Here is a 13,798-nt window from a genome sequence, read left to right as displayed (position 1 = left end):
TATAAACTTTATTTTGAATGCTATTTTATGTTTAATGTCACTATTCTTGCTCTTTGCAGTAGTAAGTTTGCCCAGCACAATTGTTTCAGTTGAAAAAATACCTTGGCAGCAACAAGACACCAATCTGTCTCCTAAAAAATCGAAGGATCTAGTCCTTTCTTGATGCACACAGAGTGAATGAAGAACATAAGACCAGAATCTCATTCACACTGAGGCCCATTTACACCACGGTAGGAGTAAATTAATAACTTACCCTAAGATCCCTTTAAACTGTCAGTTGTGTAAAGGGTGAAGTGTAAATGAGACCCTGATCCTATAATATATAGCAAACAATGTAACATAGTAAAGATCACTTATATGTACAGAATATTGTTAGATTTCTCCCTTCACTTCTAAGACACTTATTTTTCTTGATCCTGCCATTCTGCGCGCTCTCTCTCTCACCTAGACTGTTACTATACAAAAAACAGATCTAGTCTACAACCAGGTTTCAGAACTAATTGGATACTACAAATTACCTTGCTTCTAATAAAAAGGGTTTCCTGGGATGCCAAGCTAACTCTGGCCATAGTGGATAGATACTTGAAAATTGTGGAGCAAAGCAAGATGAAGGTAAAACAGACATTATGTGATAGGTTAGTGGTTTGCATAAAACTCTTACTATTCTCCTTAAAATATGCTATTGATATTTCTTAAAAATACACTAAAATTTTGGAATAAAATTTCATGATGGAAAATTGGAGTAAAATGTGCAGCACTCAGCATAATAAGGTATAATTATGAGTAACTAAATAGCAGAAACAGAAAACTATCCCTTTGTTTTCTTAAAGGCAGCTTGTGATGTTGAAATGTTGCAAACTGACTCCCTCACAAACAAATTGTGCTGGTATAGCTATTATAAAGCCATAACTTCCCCATTCTTGGTCACAACCGAGGAAGTTTCCCCAAGATCTGAACTGCTTGTAAATTGAACAGCACAGTTTTAACTTGCATCACTTCTTCCACCTCTTTCCTAACTCTGAGTACAAACTATTCTTTAAATGCTCACTAAACAAGGCCCCAGCCGAAAACAATGACATTTAGTGTTTGTCATGAAAATATCACATCTACTTAGTCATCAGATGCTGAGGAAGCAGGGGACGTTGACAACTTTGACTGATGAGTGTGACTACAACAGCGTTAGTGATAAACGTTAATATTTTTGCTCTTTCTTCCTGGAATAAGTGCTCTCCCCTACTCCCCCAAATAAATGAATGCTTCAAATATATTCCTAATATGCAGCCCAATTTTATCACCTTTTATTCACGTTGGGTGGCATTCACTGCTTTGCAGAAGGTTAGCACAAGGACTTCGGTGAAGGAATACATTTCACATAATGAATAACACTGTACCTCACTATGCAAATAGTCCCATTGATTTCAGTGAGACTGCCTGTGGAATAAGGTACCACTCAATGTGAGTAAAGGTTGCAGAATCAGGCCCCCAATTTCTAATAGTTTCTTCCCCCACCATGTGATTACCCTATTTTATACTGCACTCTTAGTAAACATAGAGTCCTACATAGGCAGCAGGTTATATACATTTGCGGTGCTCGGGTTCCAGGAATATTCAGGGCCGGGTGTCCTGCTCCAGCAATATTTGGAGCTGGGTCTCTCCCCCGGCCCTGCCTGGAGCGGGTCCCAGCCCCCGCCTGCCACCCCTCCTCCTGCGTACCCCCCCCCCCCGCGCCGCATCGCATCCCTGCCTGACAAAAAGCAGCACATGCCTCTCCCCTGCCTGTTCGTGCTGCCAGAGAGCGGCTCCCGGCAGAACTGCTGTCTGCTGCCCCAGGGTCCTACCGCCTGCCATCCACTACTGGCAAGGCAGGCTGCCCTTACCCTGCCCTTCTGCCCTAGCCCTGAGCCTCCCCAATGCCCCAAACCCCTCACCCCAGCCAGAGCCCTCATCCTCCCGCACCCTGATCCTCAGCCCCAGCCCTGAGCCCCCCCGCATCATGAACCCCTCATCCACAGCCCCACATCCCTCACCCCAACCCTCTGCCCTAGCCCTGAGCCCCCTCCTGCATCATGAACCCCTCAGCACCAGCCCCAGCCAGAACCCTCATCCTCCTGCACCCTAATCCTCTGCCCCCGCCCTGAGCCCCCCATCATAAACCCCTCATCCTCAGCCCCACAGCCCTCATCCCACACCCCAACCCTCTGACCTGAGCCCCCTCCTGCATCATGAACCCCTCAGCACCAGCCAGAGCCCTCATCCCCTGCACCCTCATCCTCAGCCCCAGCCCTGAGCCCCCTCCTGCATCATGAACCCCTCATCCTCAGCCCCACAGCCCTCACCCCTGCACTCCCTCCTATCCCCAAACTCCCTCCCAGAGGATGCACCCCCTCCCCTTTCCCACACACCCCTTCCCACCCCCAAACTCCCTCCCAGAGCCTGCACCCCTCACCCCTTCCTACGCCCCCACCCCCAGCCCAGAGCCTGCACCCACACTCCATCCCAAAGCCTGCACCCCTCACCCCCTCCTGCACACCCACCCCCTGCCCCAGCCCAGAGCCTGCACCCAGCACCCAAACTCCATCCCAAAGCCTGCACCCTGCACCCCTCCTGCACCCTAATCCCCAGCCCAGGATCTGCATCCCAGACCTCCCCCCTCAAAACTCCCTCCCAGAGCCTTAGGCAGGTGGGGGTGGAGTTTGGGGGGTGGAGTTGGGGGGCGGGTTCTGGGCACGACCAAAATTTCTACAAACTTGCCACCCATGGAGTCCTATCCTGATTTAAAATATCTCTAATATATTTCTGTGCATCCCGACTGATGCCCATTGGTGGTGGCAGGAAACAATCCAACTGGAACCTCCTTCAGTAATGATGTTCCACAATATGAACAATTACAATAAGTCTGATTTAAGCAAGCCAGCTCAAATTCCCTTCTCCGGGCTTTTCCCATTTAGGGAAGGGCAAATGCTCCAAAAGCCCTTTGCCTAACATTCTAAAAACACAAAACTGGACAGCTCTACTGAACACAGCGATTCCTAGCCTGCCAAGAAAACCTGAAAACTCAAACTTGAAGAAAACTCTAAACTGAGCGAATGTACTAGCTCACTATACCTTGCTCTTTTAAAAAAGTAATGAAAGCATTTACCTTCAACGTATTCTCTTTGTTTCTATACTAAAAATCATACTGATGGATGATGGATCATAATCCTGATTATGATATCATGAAGTGAGTTTTAGAGCTGACTTTTCCAAATTGGCAGCAGGCGGATGAGGATTGAAGGAGAGACTTGTTTGGAGGAAAACATATATTCTCAATAATTATTTGGAGAGACAAGTCAAAATATAAGAAAACTCTATCCTTTATGTGGTAGAAAAAAATTCATACAAAATATCCATAGGCCAATATAGTAATCAGAATTGCTATTCCATATTACGGTACAACATATATAGGAAAGTAATTTCATAAATAATTCTGCACACTTCAGTCAGATCTGCTGGTGCCATGAATCTCATGCTTAGAAAACCATTATATTTAGGAATTATACTTCTATTTTTTAGAATTTATTTTCTAAAAGGGCTCGGAAGCATTTTGTCCACAAATAAAGTAAACATAAAATGGAGAAGTGCAATTTGAAGGCATTATTCAGCGGTTACAATAATCCTGCTGCTGCAGATCTGTCACCAAACATAAGTCATGCACTGCTCCCCATTGATACTCAGAGCACAATAGAGCTGAGGACCAGGGATGCCAACACTAGAAGACATATCAAAGATTTCTATGTACTCTTTGTATCAAATAACTATTAGTCTGTCTTTAATACAGGCCACTGAACGCAGGTTTAAGCTCCCAAACCAGAAGCTGTAAGTATATTTCACATATACCATAGTTTTGTACAATATGATGCAATATTCATTGTGAATGCTAAGCTAGGGCCTAGGCCAACCCTAAAGACTCCTATTGACTTGAATAGAAGTTGACTCAGACCCCAACTGAATTCAGATGATGGGCTGCTATACTTGTATTTCCATTTGAACCATACACCCTGTACTGTATTTGACTAGAATCTATAAAGTGAAAACATGCTATTCATGTGATGTATTACTTAACATGATTTGTTGATTCTTATATCAACTGTCTTATCAGCATTTGAACCATTATGTAAACACCCTTCCCCTATCTCTTAAGTAGTTACAGAACTTAAGTAGTTACTGTATTTGATAGTGAAGTATCTAGTATTTAGATATCATTTTCTCAATGGTGATATACCAAGACAGGACTACCCACTTCTTGCCTCTCTCCACTGATGTAAGAAAAATAAATCCAATTTATTGTTTGTTAATATGGTTTTGATTTTTAGTATCCACACTGCTTTTGGAAAAACCTTCCACAAGAAATCTGCTTAACAGCCATACACTGTTCAGCTATGCAGATGTTTAGCTGAACATCTGTAAAAATGCCTTTGAAAGTGCTGGTAAGTTTTTGCTGAACCTCAAAGATGTACGCAACTGTCAGCAATTCAAAATACCTGAATCTACTGGAGATTTTCTGACTTTTTGGAAAATAGCACTAACTACCTTCTTCACATTTAGGCAATGTGGGAAAGTTAGAAAAAAATTGGGGAGAAGGGAAAAATGTTTGCTTCAATGTAGTTTCAACTCAAATCAATTAATACTAGCCTAGATGAAAGGCAGTTTTGTCTGTTGATTAACCACAAAGATTTTATGTAGTGAATAATATCCATCTTGAATCTACTGTACCTGTGGCTTATTAAATAGGTTTTTTTAAAATTAATTTTAAACAGTGGAAGTAGCACCCTAGAAAAAAAGCCATTTCTTCATATTTTAGGTTCTGATCCACTATTTGACTAGAAAGCCTTTTTATTTTTTTGACAGCAAAAAACTTTAGAGCTTTAAACTCTAGTAATAACCCACAGTCAATTCAGCATGTAAACAACTATGGTGCAAACAAACTGAGTCACAGCAGAAAAAGCAAATAAATTGGTCTCTTGTAAGAGCCCAATTCTGCAACTGACTATGCAGTGCACCTCAGCACTCACATGGAGCCCTATTGGTTTGAATGGTGGGGTTCTGTATGAGCATAATGTGTGTGTGTGCACAATCAATTGCAGAACTGGAGCCTACATTATGAAAAGTGTTGAGCATATTTTGTTGTTTCATTGAACAGTATATACCAGTTCAAAGCTATGTTTTACATCAGTGCTAAGGACTTGGTTCTGAAAGTTGCTGAGCACTCTGATCCCAGTCCTGCAAAGCATTTGCACACTTGCTTTAAGAACCTGTGAACAGTCCCATTGACATCAAAGGGACTACTCCTGTATTTAAAACTAGGTGCAAGTACTTTGATGGATCAGGGCCAGATTGCTCCACACCTTGCTAGTGGCCCCAGTGTTTTTGCTTCTGCTATCCAAAACACCTGCTTCTTCAGCATCCGCTGCCACCTGTGGCTCTGCTCCTGCTGCCTTTGAAATTAATGGTAAAAGCTTCCATTTAGTTCAATGACAGTAGGGCGCAGGCCTCTGGGGTGATAAATCAAATTGCAACTTCTTAAACTTAACTTTACTCACCTTGTATTGTGAACCTCAACTGCCAAAATATTCCAACGCTCCTGCACAAGGTCACTGGCCAGCTGCTCTATTTCTATGATATTAGTCTTTAGACCTGCAAAATGAGAGATGAAATCAACTCTGTCAATATCCCAGAACAAAGTGAAAGGATGCAGAAGCACTCAGGCATTAGAGAATGATATTTCACTTTGCACTGTTGACAATAAATACGCTTCAGGGGACAATAGCTGTGAAACAAAGACTCACATACTTAGAGTTAGAGAAAAGTGTAGCTGTGCCCAAAACATTGGAGACATTGTTCAGAAACAGTTCATCCTTCTCAAAATATTACCTATGTTGTGCTGCCATGATCAGTGAAAGGCTGGATTATTTGCCTCATGAGTGCTGGGCATACAAACTAGAGCTGCTTGGAGACTTATAAATCTTGTAAATGTTTTTTTCTAGGAACCATAGGTGCTGGAACTACGGGTGCTGGGGGTGCTACCGCACCCCCAGCTTGAAGTGGTTTCCACCATATACAGGGTTTACAGTTTGGTTCAATGGCTCTCAGCCCCCCCACTATACAAATTGTTCCAGCGCCCCTGCCAGGAGCTGACTTCTTTGCTTGAATTGTGCTATTCTGTTCCTTTTCCCTCATTCTGCACTACCTCTTCAGTTTGTACACTCCCTGACAGTACCATAGATTGGATAAATCTGCAACTGCAGGCAGGATAGGGTTGTCACTTATTTATTGTAAACTGAACAGAGATTGAATTTAAGAGTTTACTTCTGACCAGTGGTTAAAGTTAAATCAAAGTAGAGGGAGCTTGTCAATTTTGGTATCTGTCAGAGCGAGTCTCACTGTCACAGGTCGATGGGGTGTTATATCATCTTGTGGTGACAGAACACAGTAAAGGGAAGAAAATGGGGATGAGAGAAGAAATGTATCCAAAATGAGTTAGTATCCCTAAGAATGTCTATAGCCAGGCATAAAAAAGGATATGTGTACAGCAGAGTAGGGATTTACTGTCCTTACCTATAAAGTTCTCCACAACTCAGCTCCACTCTACCTATCTAACCTGTTATCTTATTGAAAGGTTGACTCTTGCCTTCATTCTACCAATGATACCAGCCACCATAACCTCACAATTCTAGACTTCTCTGACAAGACCTTTCTCCCATGCTGCCTCTTACTAGGGGGGAAAACCCTCAGTCAAAATCCATAAAGCCATTCACCCTACCCTCCAAGTTCTTCCACAAAACTCTCCTCTTCTGGAATGCATACAGTAAAGCACAACCTGATAATGGCTCAACAGGCAAAGAGCAGTGAGAATCATGCACATCTTATATTTGTTTTTCAGTCTCCTCCAATCTAACCTGCCTCATCCACCTATCACCTCTGGTCTTTTAAACTGTAAGAGCTTTAGTGCAAAGATTGTAATGTTTGGACAATAACTACTATGATGGGGCTCAACCTGGTTGCAGTTATAAGGAGCTACTGCAGTGTAAACATTGCCCCATAATGATGGGCACATCACCACCCATCCATCAACTGTCATAATTTTGACTTGACTAGCATAGATGTGAAAATAAAAATGCATTTTGTAGCCTGTAGGATGGTTTGTGTTAAGAAATAAGTAGAAACTAGGTTTTGGGCCTAAGTTAGTCTAGGTGTAGAAGAGTATGAGAAATTGAAGTTTGCAGTGTGAGAAAGTTAGAGGTAAGTTGGAGACAGTGTGCTATGGGGAATTAAGAGTTAGCAAGGCCATAAGCCAGGCTTATATTACCATTATATTTTGGTTATAACTGGTTTGAGCAAGGTTTTTAATGAGTGTGTTTGAGAACTGTGAATGTTTTATTAAAATGCTATGTATATTGATAGCATGGGAAGGACATTGGTGCAGATATTAATTTAAATACTGTGTAATGTAGAAAGCCAATAAGAAGGTGGAAGAAATATAATTGTGGTAAAATTGAATATTAATTAGTATTATAATGGAGTATAAAGGGAGTAGCCTTGCTAAATTGCAGAGGAGCTCTAATTAACATCAAAAGAATACCATTAGGGTCCAGGATTATAAGGCTGTACTTCATGCTGTTGTCAGTGGACTGATTACCCATTGAAATGCTAGTTCATCTTTGAGTGTGAGTATAATTGTAGTGTTGTATAAGTAGTAATTGCATGCCTATTTGCTTAGCTAATCATTTTCTTTTTAAATAAAGTTTGGTTGTATTATTCAAAGTGTTGCCTAATCATCCTCTACTAAATAAACCGACCTAGAGGCTTGAACCTAAAAACAAGGTTGGGTTCTATTGCACCCTTGTCTTTACCAACTGAATACTAACTGGAAACATATTAACATAAAGGTTACAGTGTGTCTGGAGGAAATCGCTTGTATTCTCCTACAGAAGAGACAGATGGAGACTCTTGCTTGAGAAACTTCCTGTTCTCCTGTCAGGCTCTGCTGTTTATCCTCCTACTGGCAGGAAGTATGGCAGTGCAAGAAACTCCCTGGTTAGACACTGTCTCTTCCTGTTGCTCCTGCTTCAGCTTCCCTGCCTGATGCTTTCCTCAACCACTGAGGAAGCAGAGCAGAACTCCTTCAAGCCAAGAAGGGAAAATATGGAGGGAGCTTTCCCTTTGCTTTTAGCAAAAGAGGGTGATGGTGTGCTCTGCCTTACTATAACCCCTGCATCTGACCCTACTTCTCTGCTTATCCTCCTCACCACCTCTTAGGCCTTGCCTTCTCTGCTAATAAAAAGGAGCAGCTGGGAAGGCGGGTGGGTGAGTGTGTATGTGTGCATGAGGGACAATTTCTTACTGCTGGGTAACTAATGCACAAAGTAAAAACACAGCAAAGATGAGGCACTTTAATTTTATTGAGAGGTAAGCTTGCTAAGGTCAACCCCAGGCAGGGATATAATACTGACCGTGTCTACTTTACCTTGTGGTACAACTAAAGTGTCTGGTCTTCACTGCGTGGTTACCTCAGGATAACTGACACACACTAATTACCCTGAGTTAAAAACATACACCTTTTTTAGCAGTGAAGACAAGGCCTTATTCATGTCTCTCTTCATACCTATTTTTCCACCCTCTATTTTTTCTCATATGTTGTGTGTATGTGCATGGGTGTAGGGAGGGAGAAATGTTTGCTTAAAAGCCATTCCCAAGGCAAATGATCAGTTGTCCTGCTATATTATTCATTCCTGGAAATGGCTCCTTATAGAAAACGCTGCAAAACTTTCATTTAAAATCAAACCACAATAGAGTGGGCCTGCTTTAAAAAAAGAAAAGAAAAGAAAAGCCTGAAAGATGGGCAAGTGGTAACATTAATTCATATTAATTAATTCATATTGTTTCTTTCAGACATTTTAGTCTATAAAAGCACCTTGGCAATTGCTATCTCCTTTCCTACTCTGTCTTCATCTTTAAGTGTGTGACTATGTACAGTCAAGTGACAGAATATTTTTGTTGTCTCAGTTACATTTTGTTGCTACTGTGTTCTCCCTGCAGCTAAAATAAAAATTAAGAGAATCATAGCATGTAAGTGAACATTATGCTCAGCTATTATCATATAAACACTAGGACCTTGTGCTTTGTACAATACACTTGCTATGTTAACACCCGAGGAGCTGTCTTATTAAAAATGCTGTCTATCATGACAAGGCTTCCAATATCAATATCTTGTATACCAAGGCCCCAATAGTGAAATACAGACCCCCAAGGTCATCTGGTCAACTTGTGATTACAGCAGCAGCTTTAGTGCTTGGTGTTGTCCTACAGCTGTGCCAGGTCAATAGAAAAATGTTCTTTAAACACCATAAGCATCTGATTGTGCAATACCTAAATCAGTGTCATTGATTATTCACACTGCTGGACTGCTCAAAGCTGGGGAAGTAATTAGGGCTTTTTGTGTGGATTATCCACAGAGAAAAGGTCAAATAACTACAAACAGTGCCAGAACGCAGGAGTCACCAAGGACCTCAGCATCCGTGATCAGTTAAGAAATGCTAAAGCAGGGCCTGATAATGATGTGCTTATGCCAGGTTCTACAGAATTTGATCATTCTGTCATAGAAATCCAATGAAGCATGAGTGATGGTTACTTTTTCCGTGGAAGCTTGCTTCAGGTCCCTGAAGCCCATCAAACAAGTTTGTCAGGGAAACTTGACTGAGAAGAATTTAAAAGGCAGTTTTTGTTCCAAGGGGAAAATTATATGTATACATTAAAGTAATTCATTGCCAAACAACTCTAGACAAATACTGTGTAATTTAGACCTAGGTAGCTGTTTTGTTCCACCTTTTTGCCACGCTGCAAAGGCTGCTTTAAGTTGCCAGGTCTCACTGTGTCTGCTCAGAGATCCCCTGGTTCTCACCAAAATACTTCCCATTTCAAATAAGTGGTCTGCAAAAAGAAGAGTCTTCTGCTGGTGACTTTTTTCCTGTTGAAATGTGAGAAGCGATAAAAATAGTCTCTGGATTTGTATGACAATCTCCAACATTTGCTGAGTTTACAGTGATAAGTACCACTTAGCAATGCTTTGTAAATTTCATTGCTAAGACATGAGTGCACAAAAGCATTCCAATCCCATACAGGAACAGTGCCTTATAGACAGACACCCTTACACGATGTTCCTCATGTTGTAAGTTTCTCTCCTCTGCTCCAATCTGAATTGCACTTAAACAGTCTGAATGATATGACTGCAGCAATGGCTAGCTACTTTTTTGGTAGTAGTTCCAGTTTATTGATAATTTAAAATGGAGGATTATCCTGTCCCCTCTCCCCCTTTTTTAGCCCAAGGAGTGTTTAAAAAATAGATGGAGGGTAGTTTGGAAAGATAGTGCATCAGGAGGAAAAGGCAATGGTCCTTCTTGGTCGTTTGGAAAATAAACCTCCATTGCTCAGGCAGAGAAAAAGCCAATGACACAGGATTTACTCAAACAAAATGAAAATAAATCCAGTAGCAATAGCCAGATTTAATCAAAAAAGAGACTCTGAGCTAGAGAAGAGCAAGAAAAGGAGTTATATTTTAGGTTCAGAAATGGTTACAAATATACAATAGACTAAAGGCAAGGTTAGAGCCAAATCCTGGGAAAGAGTGTTCAGTCTGTATAAATTGGATATGTGCCCATCAAAATATACTCTCAAGGTGCAAATGGAGATCCACATGGAATCCTCAACCCCGTCCTGAGCTGTGGCCATTACTGCATGAGCTGCTGCTCCGCTTCTATTCAGTGTTTTGGCCCAGTGGATCCGTGTTGCATGTAGGCGCACAAGGCCAATCTTCCTCAGCCCATCTACAATCCACATGCCATTCTTCTATTGGAAGGAGACACTATGAAGTTTGGCTTCACAAAATGCAGGGGCATGTGGATTCTCCATTGCTTGTCCGCCATCTCCCTCTCTGTGAAATAGAAACTTGCTAAAAATAGAGTCACACCACTGTGGCAAGACTCTATTTTTAGCAGACTAGCCCAAACAGATAGCAAGGGTATGTCTCCTCAAGTTGGAATTACATCTTCAACACAAAGTGTAGACATATCCAACATTCCACTCACCCACAACATAAGTTAGATAAATACAGTAAAACAGGAAATTCTAGTAACTCAATATACAATTAACTTGCCCACACTGACCCAGTCACATACAATGTTAATAACATTATTGCAGCTCAGTATTTATAACATCATTACATATCAGCTCTAGTTCTGTCACAGACCCATCTCACTTAAGGAATTTTAATTTGCTGCACATTGGAATTGAACTGGTAGCTCATGTACAGAGAAAGATGAGAGGTGAACACCTGCGAAGTTATGAGCATACTGAGCCAGCTGTGGTTTGACCAGGCCTCAGAACATATGACACCATGAAGATCATCTGTTATTTAGCAGTATAATTTAATATATTTATCTATTGATAAACAAAAATGTGCAGATCTGTTTAAAAACAAATAGATAATTGCTAGAAATCATGTAGGGTGAAATTCACTCCAGTGCAGAAAGCCTGCAGAATGGTTTAGGCACCACTTAAGCCTCAAATCAAGGACGTGGAGTGAAATGCATCTGTGACGCAATGGGTTAGCATGAGCTCCTATGTACCAATTAAGCCCCAAGAAGTGGCTGTGCAGGTGTTCTGCTGGTGGACCCACCAACAGTAGTCCCCCTTCACCTCTTTATATGCTGTAAAAAGAGTTGTCAGTGCTGGCTCTATGTATACTAGTGCAGAAAACCACAGTGAGGGCAGGAGAGAGAAGGGGCCACAGCTCCATACTAATTTGCATGGATCTAATTGACCCAATACTCGGTTCAGCTGCATGGAAAGGCTGAAATAGAAGCTGCAGGGGTTGGGTTGCATGGCAGCTCTGTATACAGGGTGTGGGTTGAGGGGAGGGTAGATTTCACATCCTCCAACTGCTCTGAACTCCACCTACACCCAGTCCAAATACTTGGGCTTTGGCAGGTGGAGAGAATTTCACCCTTTATGTGGGGTTCCAGTGCTGCATATGGCTTTGTGCTGTCCTTCTACCCTAGTGTGAACTTTGAAGTGGTTCTATCCTGTACTTAATCTTTGCTGGATCTAGTGGTATATATCTCCTTACCTCCCTTTCCCACTTAACTGACAGGGGGATAATATTATAGCCCCCTTTTCACCCATATAATAAAAGAGGATTTTCCTTTTCAGTTCTATCATTGGCCCCCATTTTCAACAGTTTAAAACACCAAAATTGTGTGACTCTTCCATCAGGCTTTTCTTTTATTCTTCCCTAAGACTTATTAAAACTGTACTGTAACTTATTGTAACTTAGCTTTTCTACTAACATCTGTATTATGATTTGTAGTCTAATAAGCACTCTAGCTGCAGACAGCATGGGTGTAATTGCACTGAGGTGTAATACATCAACACAGCTTTTTAAACACAGAGCAATAATGTATTCAATTAGGCTGGAAATAAAACATCTAGTTTTCCTTACAATAAATCTTTTACTAACTCCTCTACATCACATGTTCACTGAGGAAATAATACATGTCATTCAGACTAAGGGTTATGGGAGACTGCTGAGGGAAACATGAAATTCTGGAGGTTTCAGCAGTCCTGTGAAATCCTGCAACATGGTAAGGGTACAAATTAGAAAAGGATGTAATATGTGACTAATGATACCTCTTGGGATATCTTTTGAGCCCATATTTACTGGTATGATCACTAGGTTCATTTAAGCTGCAGGAGTTGAAAAGTAATACCAGAGTAAGTGAAAACATCTCTGAGTTCATAGATGTGGTTGTAATTTAAGCTCCAAAGGCATTTTCTTCTCTTTTCTGTCATTCTTCATATTTCGGTAAATGTGGTGTTGGAGCTCCTAATAAAAGTAGTCTACATCATGAGCACATAATCTACCATTCCTGAAAAACACATTTACACCTCAACATCTGTAGCAGTGCCACAGTCTGAAAACAACCTAATTCACCCCAGATGTCACTTTAAAGGAAGTACTGTATAAGGGCTACTGTTCATAATTTTTTTTTGTGAGCCATGCCCTCATTAATTTGAAAGGTATCAATCCTTTAAGGGTCACAAACATCTGCAATCACGCTTTTCCTCTGTCAGGAATAAACATGTGATGTGTTTAAATGTGAGTATATGTTGTTGTTTAAAAAAAAATTCTCTCCTTGAAATGTAAGTTATTGACTATTCTGCCCATACATCAGCCCATTCACACCTGTCTTATTAAATGTAGTTTCTATACAGCAGGGGGCTGGTACACTAGAGCATACAGTAGTGTTTATAATGGGCCAGATCTTGCCCATAGCTATGTAAGAGTGCAAAGTGCCTGAGCTCTTTATTCACATATTAGTTGGCATCACACTGGCCCAATCAATCCTAAATATTCTGTGCCTGCTTCAAAATGGAGCTGGGGGAACTGCAGTGTTCAGTGGTGCTTGTTTCACAGCCAAGATTCATGGAGATACCTCGGGTCCGAAACCTTATGTAAATACCCTCCCACCGAGCAATCCTTTTTGTGCATCCCCCAACCTTCTCTCTCCCTTTGCAGAAGAGGCAGAGCGGGGGAGGGGGCTGAGCACTCCCACCAAGTTGTTGCAATGGGAGAGAGGCAAAATTGTCAGTTACTGGGGTAGTGCGGGGAAGAACAAAGAGGAACGCTAAAGGCCAGATTCTGAACTGGTCAGCACCTACAGTTGGGGCCAGATTTTCACATGTCCCATTGTGACATTTCTGCCCA

The 13,798-nt window shown here is 41.6% G+C and overlaps 1 long non-coding RNA gene across 2 annotated transcripts in view; it reads right to left on the bottom strand.

The window, feature by feature from the left end:
* LOC120398358 overlaps window positions 1-13,798 on the bottom strand; it is an 81,511-nt gene that overhangs the window by 36,532 nt on the left and 31,181 nt on the right. For both annotated transcript variants that reach the window (XR_005594335.1, XR_005594336.1), the window contains exon 4: window positions 5,580-5,673. This is a non-coding gene — a long non-coding RNA (uncharacterized LOC120398358). The remainder of the gene's footprint in view (window positions 1-5,579; window positions 5,674-13,798) is intronic.

The sequence above is a fragment of the Mauremys reevesii genome, linkage group 2 (genome assembly GCF_016161935.1).
Source record: "Mauremys reevesii isolate NIE-2019 linkage group 2, ASM1616193v1, whole genome shotgun sequence".
In the NCBI taxonomy this organism is placed as follows: domain Eukaryota; kingdom Metazoa; phylum Chordata; order Testudines; family Geoemydidae; genus Mauremys; species Mauremys reevesii.
This window is presented reverse-complemented; position numbering and strand designations above follow the sequence as displayed.